This window comes from Camelus dromedarius, chromosome 21 (assembly GCF_036321535.1).
Source record: "Camelus dromedarius isolate mCamDro1 chromosome 21, mCamDro1.pat, whole genome shotgun sequence".
In the NCBI taxonomy this organism is placed as follows: Eukaryota; Metazoa; Chordata; class Mammalia; order Artiodactyla; family Camelidae; genus Camelus; species Camelus dromedarius.
Window position 1 is genome coordinate 21,650,726 of NC_087456.1, and position 10,698 is coordinate 21,661,423.

General features: G+C 48.8%; 1 long non-coding RNA gene across 1 annotated transcript; it reads left to right on the plus strand.

The window, feature by feature from the left end:
- Positions 1-4,076: 4,076 nt before the first annotated feature.
- On the plus strand, positions 4,077-8,030 carry LOC135318795 (uncharacterized). Its single transcript, XR_010377164.1, has 2 exons — positions 4,077-5,415; positions 6,303-8,030. It is a non-coding gene; the product is annotated as an uncharacterized LOC135318795 (long non-coding RNA).
- The last annotated feature ends 2,668 nt before the right edge of the window (positions 8,031-10,698 follow it).

The following is a 10,698-nucleotide window of genomic DNA, read 5'->3' on the forward strand; positions in this document are numbered from 1 at the left end:
GTGGCTGTCCTGTTGTAACTGGCTTATGTTACAGACGTGAGATCCTCGAAGTTCATGCATGTTGAGGCATGTGCCAGAACTTCCGAGGCTGACACATATTCCATCGCATTATGTACCACGTTTTGTACACCCACTCATCTGTCCATGGACACTGGCTGTTTCCACCTTTTTGGCTGTTGTGAATAATGCTGCTGTGAACATGGGTGTCAGAAGCCTGTTTCTATTGTAGTGATTAAGGAAATCAAGGCCTCCGTGGGGAGGAGGCACTGGCACCTGGCACCCTGGCTCCTCTGGCATCTATCATGCCCTTGGTAATCCCTTTAGGCATCTGCCTCCTCCGCCTGATCGTGAGGCCCCTGAGGACAAATGCTGGGTTTTATTGTCATGTTCCACTGCTCTACTGCCTTCCTTCTGGCGCCTGAAAGCTCCCATCCTCCCAGAATCCAGGCTGAGGGGACCCCAGGCGGGCAACGTGGGCAGTGCGAGGACGTTGAAGGAGCAGCCTGGGATCTGGGTGCTCTGTGCTGGGAGGTGCCTGTAGTGGCCAGTGCTGCTCTAGGCCCCGGAGAAGACCCTCCTCTAACACCCAAGGGGTGCTGCTCTTGGAAGATGCAGTTACCCCTGGTCCTCCATCCCAGCCACCCCTGTTTCCTTCCCTGGCCTTATTTTGTCTTCTGTTCTCCCCAGGGCATCTTGGACAGGTGGGACCAAAGTGAGGGGTATATGAAAAAGGTCAAGAAAGACCTCACTGGGAAGGTAACATTGGGGCAAGACATGAAGAAGAGAGGGAGGGAGTCTGGCAGTGTTGGAGAATGTTCTAGTAGAGAAGGTACCACGTGCAAAGGCCCTGAGGTGGAAGCCAACAGCAGGGAGCCCAGGGTGGCTGGAATTGGTGGGCAGAGGGGAGGGTGGCAGGGGATGAGGCCAGTGAAGAGGGTGAGGGGGGCCCTTGTGCACCACTGCCAAAGAAGGGAAGCCACTGGAAGGGTTTAAACAGACAAATGACATCACCTCATGTTTTAAGAAGAGAAAATCAATTGGTGGCTGTGTGGCAAGCAGTCTGCGGGCAAGGGCAAATGCAGGGGACCAGTTAGGAGGCTATTACAGTAATTCAGGCAAGTGATGGAGGCAGTGAGGGTGTGAGAAGTGGTCAGATTCTGGACATGCAGCATTTGGCGGTAAAGCTAACAGGATTTCCCAACAGGTGTGATGTTTCTCTTCTAACACAGAGTATAGATGAACAGAAGAGCCCTGGATTAGATTTCAGCCAGCCTGGCTTCCAGTTCTGGCTCTGCCTCCCGTTAGCCACGAGATGAGGATAAGCAAATCAACTCCTCAGATGCCCAGTTTCCTTATTTGTAAAAAGGAGGTGAGAATCTGCCCCTTGACTGGCAGCTTTTTCTGTGAGGATCAAAGGAGAAACTGCTTGTTGAAACCTACAGGGTGCCTTGAAAACAGAGAGCATTCATTCACTGTTGAGCTTCTACCAAATAAAAAAACCTGATGATTTGTTTTGATGACAATTGTATTTCTGCTCATCAGCGGAATCTATAACCTTGGGGTTGGGGTGCCAGAGGGACCAGCCCCCTTTTTCTGCCTCCCCATTGGTTGCTGGTGTGCTGGACTCAGACCTTTCCCTCCCTGTGACCTGCCAGAGGCACCATGGACAGCTCTGTAGTTTGTGCCCCGAGGGACTCTGGGCTGAGATGCAGTGGGAGCCATGGCTGCGTTCCTTAGGAAAAATGTTGTTTTTATTTGTACATATTTTCTTTATCTCACCAGGTGGCACAACTTCATAGCACTGGGCTAACTGGAAAAGGACGCACTCTAGAATTCTGGTGAGAAATGCGTCAGGAGCTTGTCCTGCCTTAAAGGGGACCTGTGGGTCAGACACAGGGGCTGCCTCCTCGGATGACTTGGGCTCCTCCTGGACCATGAGCCCCCCTGCACGTCCCGCTTCTCTGACTCACTCTCTGTGCCCTCTGCCCTCTTCCCACCTTCTCTACTGTCTGCTGAAATCCTGCCCACCCCCAAGGCCCATCTCCAATGCCACTTGCTTCTGTCACCCCAGTTGGCGTGTCCCCAGCACATGATCCCTCTCACTGTGGCAGGAACAGCACTAAGTAGCCTGGAGGGCTAGGCTCCCCTAGGACAGGAAGGCTGAGGCCTGGCTCTATAACCCGCCAACTGTGTGAACTTGGGCTTGTCAGCTGACCTCTATGAATCTGACTGTCCTCATCTGTAAAATGGGAATGACACCCTACCTCGAGAGAACAGACGTTCAAGGGCCCGGATGCAAGGCCCCAGAGAGGCAGCGAGACTCCCTAGAGAGGGAGGGTCGAGGTAGAGTGGCCCCAATCAACTGCTCACGGACCCACGGGCTCTAGCATGGGAAACAGCTGTGGAAAGATTTCCGCAGGCTCCTCCTCCCACAAGGTCTGCCATGGGGGCCTGGAGGGCAAGATGGAGGCAGATCTAGGCGAGAAGGGTGTGCCTGTGCCCTGCGTGATGCACCGGCCGTGATCGGGCACTGGCCACCTCTCCTCCTTCTGCCCAACCCTGCAGATTCTGCAGGGCAACCGTGTGGAATCTCCCCATCCTCTGAACTCGACAGGTGAGCCCAGCCCCCGAGGTGGCATACAGGTGGCTTTTTAATTGCATTGAGGAAGTGGACTGTGAAAAAAAAAAGGTTGAATTAAGCTGAACTCCAGGCAAACAGAGAGGCTGAAAAGAGCAAGGTCAGGCGTGGGCCCCATTGTCTCCCTCCTTGGGATGTGGCCAGGCCCTAGCACACCCTTGCACATCCTTGCACAGCGCAGGTGCTCCTCGATTGTCCTCAAGGAGTGAACGTCTGTCAGCTGGCAATCTGCAAGACCCCCGAAGCCCCTTCTCCAGCGTCCTGAAGTAGGTGTAACCTTTACTGGGGCCCACCATGCGGTGCCCCAGGGGTGCAAAGGAGATCATTTTCTTTCTGGAAAAAACATTTTGGCTCATTAAATGTGTCTTTGAAATGCAACCTTTTAATTACAGGGTGAATACTGCCCCAGGAAGGGGCCTTTTCCCAAGTCCCCCGGGAACTCCTTGGCAGGATGCCAGGCTGTGACAGACCCAGGTGTCCTGTCCAAACAGGAGCCAGGGCCCAAAGAGGGGCCCCTCAGGGAGGAGCAAAGCCCTGGGGCAGAAACCCCCCTGATCCTCTTAGGCCCTGACTTGGGCCCTGCTCCCCAGCTCCCCAGCACCCAGAGGCCCCCAGGATTTCCCTTCAGCCCTAACCCACAGGTTGGGAACTGTGGTCTCTGCAGACATAGCCCCTCCTCGCATCGAAATATCCCCTCCACTCTGAGCGAAATGGCGCTGGCTTCCTGGAGCTTTAGGGCGCCTGTGTGCTTACATCTGCCGGCAGAATCAGCAAGAGCTTTCCCACGTGTCTCAGGCCCGGCCCCCCACAGCTATTCTCTTTGTTCTCAGAAACCAAACAGAGCCAGGCGGGCTGAAGCCGGGTGGGAGCTTCCAGGAAACATCTGTGGCAGCTGGGCAGAGGAGCCGTGACCTCAGTTCTCCCGGGAGCTCTGTGCGCCCTTCGGAGGCCAGCCTGCCCCCAGCCCCTCCTGGGGCTTTCCCGGGTGACTCCCTGTCCTGGGAGCTGCGTGTTTGTATTACTATTGCAAATTCTAATTAAGATCAAAGTGACTCTGCCGTTCACCCTGGGGGTGCCGCAGTCTGGACAGGTGGCCGGGCCTCTTCCTGTCCTCCAGGGACACCAGCCAGCGGAGGGCTTCTCACGGGGAACCATCAACATCAGAGACCCCCTTGGCGGTGCGCTTGGAAATTCATTAAAGGTGTCTAATCTTTCAGAATGATGAGACACTGGGAAGAACTATGTAGACAGATGACGCTCAGACATTCCCTCAGATAAGCATGGTGGAACCGCTCCCAGTCTTGCTTTTCCAGTCTTGTTCACCTGTTGAGCAACGTGTAGCAGGCAGCAGAGAGCTGCAGGGAGGCTGTTTTCTCTGCCCCGTTATAGTCCCTCAAACCTTGGGAGCCAATGAGGGTCACCCTGCCTGTGACCTCAGGGTGCCTTCGATGTGACTTCAATGTCTTCTTGTGGCTCCATCAGGATGTCCCATTTCAGTACACTGCAGTATTTCTATCCTTAGTTGGCATAGCCTTACTGAAACTTTGTGGTCTCTTCTTAAGCAATTTTCCAGTTAAAAAAAGTTTTCCTGGCTAGCTTGTAAGCAGTACTTTCTAGCATTTGTGTTCGCACTGATCCAGGTGGCAATTCTTGCCCATCTGTGAGACCGCCTGAAGGTTTTCAAGATCAAGCAGGTCCAGAGGCTTAAACAGGCAGGTTGGCTCACCCACGGAAATACCTTGAGACCCGGGGTGGGGAGGGACCGAGCACCCACGCCTTCTCCATCTCCTTTCACCTCTGACCCATACGCTTCTCACTGAAGTCCAACCAGAGGGAGGGCTGTTAGTTTTTAGAGAAAAATCAAACTTTTTTTTTAAGAAAATCAAATTGCATTCTTGTAAACACTCTTCTGACTGTCCCATTCTGATGACAGGATTACATTTTGGGTACTCTTTCCAAAGGTTTGTGGTTTTACCAGCTGCTAGGACCTGGGTGCTTCTCAGGAGGACAAAGGCTGGCTCCCTCTGAGGTGCCAACAGTAAAGGTTCCACTTCATTGCCAACTTTCACACATCAGCCTCCTCTAAGATACGCTTCCGGGTTTTCACGTTGCAACATAAACCCAACCATGGAGGTTGTGACTTCTCTGCGTTTCTTCTTTCGTGAACCACCAGGCAGTGCTGCAAGCCCTGCCCGCTTCCTGCTCACGTGTCGGGTCAGCAGCCACCTTTCAATCCAGGAAGTGAAGTCAAAAGCAAACCCCGAACAATAACCAGGCCACTCCCTGAGGTGGTCCCTTCAGCCTGGTCACCAACTCAGAACTGGCTTATTTTCAGAACAAACATCAATCATTTATGTAACAAATCCCAGGCAGTCTCACAAACTCCAGGCTTTAGGAATAAAATCTGGATTAACTCTGTACTTAACACATGAAGATGCTGATCTGTTATCTCTTGTATTTTTCCCCCCCTTGGTGATGTAGCTGAGGTTTCCGGGGGGGGGGGGCTGTAAGTGAAAGAGCTTCTGATAGAGGCAGATACTGAGAGATGGAGCTGGGGTTTTGTGACATCAAAGAGCCCTGGAGGGGGCTGTTTTTTTGTTCTTACAGAGAGCACAGCCGAAAAAGACAGCTGGGCCAAACAGCAAGCAACTGATTGTGTGTATTCAGTGCACGGTGCTCAGCCCTGGTTGCTAGCACAGGCAACGTATGACAAAACCAAGCTCTCACAGAGCCTACAGTTCGAGCCAACACCCACATCGAGCCACCACCCCCACTGGGTATGTAATTACCAGTTCTGAGGAGTGGAACAGACACTTCCCACCAGAGACATCTTGAGTCCTGTCCCAACTCTTTGGGAACCAGTTAGGATTTCAGCTGCTCTTGTCTGGCTTCTTGTAGCCCCTCATAAGTCACCAGGGGCTCTGAGTTCAATGCCCTTGGTCTCTTCCCACCACTTACTCCCTGTGACAACCTGGCAAGTTAGTCAGCCTTTTTTTTTTGGTTTCTTCGTCTGCAAAATGGGTATATTGTTCCTACCTCATAGGACTGTTGGAAGGAATAATAGAGCTATTTGCATATAAGATGCTGGCACCTAGTGGAGTTTTTTGGGGGGGCTAATTAGGTTTATTTATTTATTATTATTATTTATTTAACAGAGATACTGAGGATCGAACCCAGAACCTCATGCATACTAAGCATGTGCTCTACCACTGAGCTGTACCCTCCCCTCACAGTGGAGTTTTGATAAATGTCAGGTAGATAAATGTCCAGGATATTGGCTGGCCTGCCACATTACTGGATGCAGGACAGAGGGCTGGTGCAAGCATTGGCCTAACTCTTCACATTTCCTTATTTATCTCTCTCCTTTAGCATATCCTTTTAAACAGTCATGCCAGGATATACAACCCCTACTCCCACTGCTGAACACTTCTGTGGGGTGGCAGCCAGCAATCTGTCACTTCCTTCTGCAGGTGAAGGGACAGCGTCACTGGGCAGTGACCTGGGCAGACCCTGAGAGTCACGAAACTCTCTGAGCCAGTATGTCCACGACATCACAGCAACCATGTCACCCCTCCAGGGTGGTACATTTGCTTCCTCTGTTCTTCTCATTCTTTTTCATCCATTTTTGTTCCCCCATGGTTTATTTTTTCTGTCCATCCAACAGATCTTCATGGGCCTCGGACACAAGGACCACTAAGATGATGAGACAGTGCCTGTCTTCAGTTTGAGTGAGAGGCCAGCACATGCATCACACTGACTGATGTGTGGTGATACCAGTTCTGAGAGGGGATGGGCAGCCCAGGTCTCTGTTAGCCAAGACGTGCCTTCTGCTGGCTGCCCCTGGCCTCATCGACACCTCACGGCCCTCCGAGGGCTCCAGCCGGTCCAGGCAGGGCACTCTCTTCTGTGCTCCCGAAATCATCTTGATGGACGGCTGTTTCCTCCTCCCTGGGACAAAGATGTGCTTCCAGGCCCTGCCATGCTGGGCTGATTCTCCTGAGAGTCAAGCCCTTTTTGTTCTTCCTGTTTAGCAACTTGAAACAGAAAACAAAGGGGGTTAGATACTGCTTTGTTCTCTCTGAACCCCTTTAGGCGCATAACTGAGACATTTCCAGACCCTTTGCTTTTGGTTTCACCTGTTCACCTAGATAAAGTTCTAGAAGGGGTTCCTGAGCTGAACAGTCCCCACCGGCGCCAAGAACCACACAGACAATCCAGACTTCTGCCTTGAAGGTGTGACCCTGCCAGGCCATCCACAGCTAGCTACTTTTTAAACATCCTCTCCACCATCCTCTTGTTCGTGGATTGTAAATTGCTCTCTTCTTGGAAGAAATATAAAGAGAACTGCCGTCCCACAGCTGGCTGAGGCAGAGCCAGTAGAGGGAGCTCAGGGATGCCTTTCATATTAAGTAAGTGTACTCAGGATTTCTAACATTTGGCCCATGGGCAACGGGAGCAAACATTTAAAAATCATCCCAGTCTTATCAACAGGGAGTGAAACTCGTCATAAAACACTCCTGGGCCTGTGGCCAGACAAAGCAAGTTCATATCAACGTGGCTACTGGAGGCAGTATGATTTTCAGGAGCCCCAAGTCGGCCTGCTGAATCTGGCACATGCCCTGTCCCAGGTCCTCCCCTCTCTGCCTGAGAGAAGTGCTTTCCTCCTGTAGCCTTAGGTCAGTCCTCAGTGGCCACGGACCTGTGGGTAAGATCTTCAGGGCCCTGGTGTGAATTCAGTGAGCATCCTTTGCAAAATGTACTTAAAGGCAGAAGATCTGGCAGAGGCCTTGGTATACATGTGCTAGGCAGAGAGCAAACTCAAGTAACCTGAAAGACTTTCTTCATGGTCCCTGGTGTTTAATAATCACCTGGTGATTGCAAAATCACCAGCACCACAGGTATTTGGTGGTGGGGATGGGTATTTTTGGATTGGAGGAATTTCCAAACACTAAGGAAAGACATTTTTCCAGTTTAGTTATTCTAAGCTGTTTTAGGGACGCCAGAGAGCTCATCTGGCTATAGTCAGTCCTGGGTCATGGGGTTCAGGGGTAGGGTGATGATTTTCCAGCCAAAAGTGTTAATTCAGGAAACTGGGAACCTCGGTCTCATCCTTGTGGGAGGTTGTGTTCTGTACAACAGCTAACTGGCTCCACTAACTTCTTGGCGGTCTAATTGTATGACAGCCATGTGGATTCTTGTTGGAAAGGCTGTTCCTCAAAAGCAGTGAACGACATCCCCTTTCCTCTCAGTAACTTATGCCGCATTTTGATAAACAGAAAAATCCCGGGCTGGAATTTGTTGTAAAGTTTGTTTTAAATTTTGTTTTCAAATTTCTTCTGTCGTAAGAGTTTAATGCATATTTGCTGAATGAATGGATGAATCAATCAATGAATCAGAGCTATTTTGTGATTGCTAAATTTAAACTTCACAGCTGTGGATGATGGATATTATACCCCTCATTTTATTAAAAAAATTTTTAAACTTTTTTTGTGGGTGGTAGGTAATTAGGTTTATTTATTTATTTTTATATTTTATTATTATTTTCAACAGAGGCAGTGAGGATTGAACCCAGGACCTTGTGCATGCTAAGTATGCATTCTACCACTGAGCTATGCCCTCCCCTCTACAATAGGTTTTAAAAAGATGTCTCTTCTGGATTAAGAGAGATGAGGATGCAGAGATCAAGACCAAGGCAGAGGGAAGGATGGTCGGTGTACTGGAGGGTGAGTGGCGGGGGGCAAGGAAGATGTGGAAGGGAGGGCAGTCGAGCCATGCTCCCAAGGCAGAAAGCTTTCTCATTTACCCTAGTTAGTGGGATCAGTTAGTGCCAGCAAAAGCCCCACTGCTTCTTGCCTTAATCCAACCTCACAGAAGCTTAGTAACTAGCCTAGGATGGAGAGAATGTACTTAGTCTGACTTTTAGAGGAACACAGATGACAGTTTCATAATTAATTAATCATACATTTATTTAAGGGGGAGAGATACAAAGAGAAATAAAATATGCTCCCTGCTTTCCAGGAAGCCCATAACATGGCGAGGCAGTGACAGGTGTGTGTGGGAAGTGCCAGGTGGGCAGAGATGGGGAGGCTTCAGTGAGGATGAGGAAGAACAGGCCACTCTCAGAAGGAGGAGAAGGCATTGTTAGCAATGTGAAAGAAAAAGGCCTGTCTGTGGCCCCACCAGGAAACTTGGGCCCACCAGGAATTTTGTGAACCGGAGGGTGAAGTGCATAGAAAAGGTAACAGAGGCGTAAAAAGGGTCAGAGGGAGCTCCCCGGGCAAAGATCTATGAGGGTGAGAGTTTTTGAAGGCTTTTCCTGCCAGTTGTGCTGCGGAGTATGATTTTTTTCCTGCAGAAAAATATTTCAGAACTCCCAACACACCCAAATTGTAGACTAGTTAAGAGAAAGAAAAATACCACATGATATCACTCATATGTGGAATCTAAAAAAAGAAAAAAAAAAGAGGACACTAATGAACTTATCTGCAAAACAGGAACAGGTTTGCAGACATAGTAAACAATCTTATATGGTTATCGGGGGAAAGGGGAAGGGAAGGGATAAATTTGGGAGTTTGAGATTTGCAAATGTTAGCCACTATATATAAGAATAGATACCCCCCCCCCCCAAATTTCTTCTGTATAGCCTAGGGAACTATATTCAATACCTTATAATAGCCTTTAATGAAAAAGAATATGAAAATGAATATATGTATGTATATGCATGACTGGGACATTGTGCTGTACACCAGAAATTGACACATTGTAACTGACTGTACCTCAGTTAAAAAAAAAAGAAAGTTATTAATCAGCAAATGTTGAAAACGGAGTGTTTGAATAATAATTACTTTCCAAACAAAGGATCTTTATATTTTAAGATTTTTCACTTACAACAGTGTGGATGAAAAGTCCAAAGGTACAAGAAGTTTTCTAGCTTTGAAGTACTGTGTGCATTTCTGTAGCTTGGATTTCCACCCAGGGTAGATTTGATGATAAGGACAATTCGATGTCAGAAATTGTTTCCAGGAAAGGCTCTGATGAACTCATACTGGGTATGAATGACAGAGAAAGTTCAATGTATTGATCCTTTCTTTTTTTCTTTTGTAGTAGTAAGTCAGGGTGTTTTGCAGTTATAACTGTGAAAAAATGAGCTCTTGTACCTGAAGCTAGGCTATAAATGGTAAAACCTATTTATTATTATAATTTAATGGATGGTGTTTCCAAAATAGAAATTCACTTACATATACCTAGTAAGTTAGGTTAACCTAGTAGTTGGGTTAAGAAATACTTTGATTAAAGCCACACTGCAAAATGGGGAACCTCAATGGACTGCTAAACTCTTGACCTCAAAGGAAGGAAACCAAGTAACCAATAATGATAACTTGGAGAGAAAAAAAAAAGGTTTAGAATCCATAACAGATTCTGTGTTAACAATGTAATGATTCAGCATTTTGGAGGCCATAAAAACCTCTACTGTGGGATGCAGGTCCAGTGGTATCACAGTGTGTAAGGCACAGAATTTTCTGTTCCACGCTGCACCTTATTGAATATTTTCTATCTTATTTCGGTAGGACCTCCTCTTGGTGTTAATCTGCCTCCTCACAGCAGGAGGCCTAGGAACGCTGCGAGTTGCAGGGAACCACTGGGCATTCTTTACCAACCACCGCCCCCACTAGTCCCGCTGCCCTCAACCTGAGGTCCAGGACAGTTTCTACCGAGGTGCAGCCATCGCCAAGACAAAGGAACCCCAGATGGCCTTTGGAGCCACTGCTTGGCCCAGTGGTTTCTGGAGGCTTGTATTTTTTTTTTTTTCTTCAATACGGTAAAGAGAGCACTAATAGTGTTTTAGCAATAAGTATTTTCGGCCTCGGTCAGTTGATTTTCAGTTATCACTATAAGAATTTATTTTCTATAGCTTTTTATTATCTCTTTCGCCAAGCCACCTCGCACACCAATTTCCCTGCTGTGCATCGCCAGGTAACTGGCGTGTGCCGGGAGGGAAAGGGCGGGGATCGCGCACGGTCCGCGGCTGCAAGAGCGTCTGGGCAGCTGAGATAAGACCG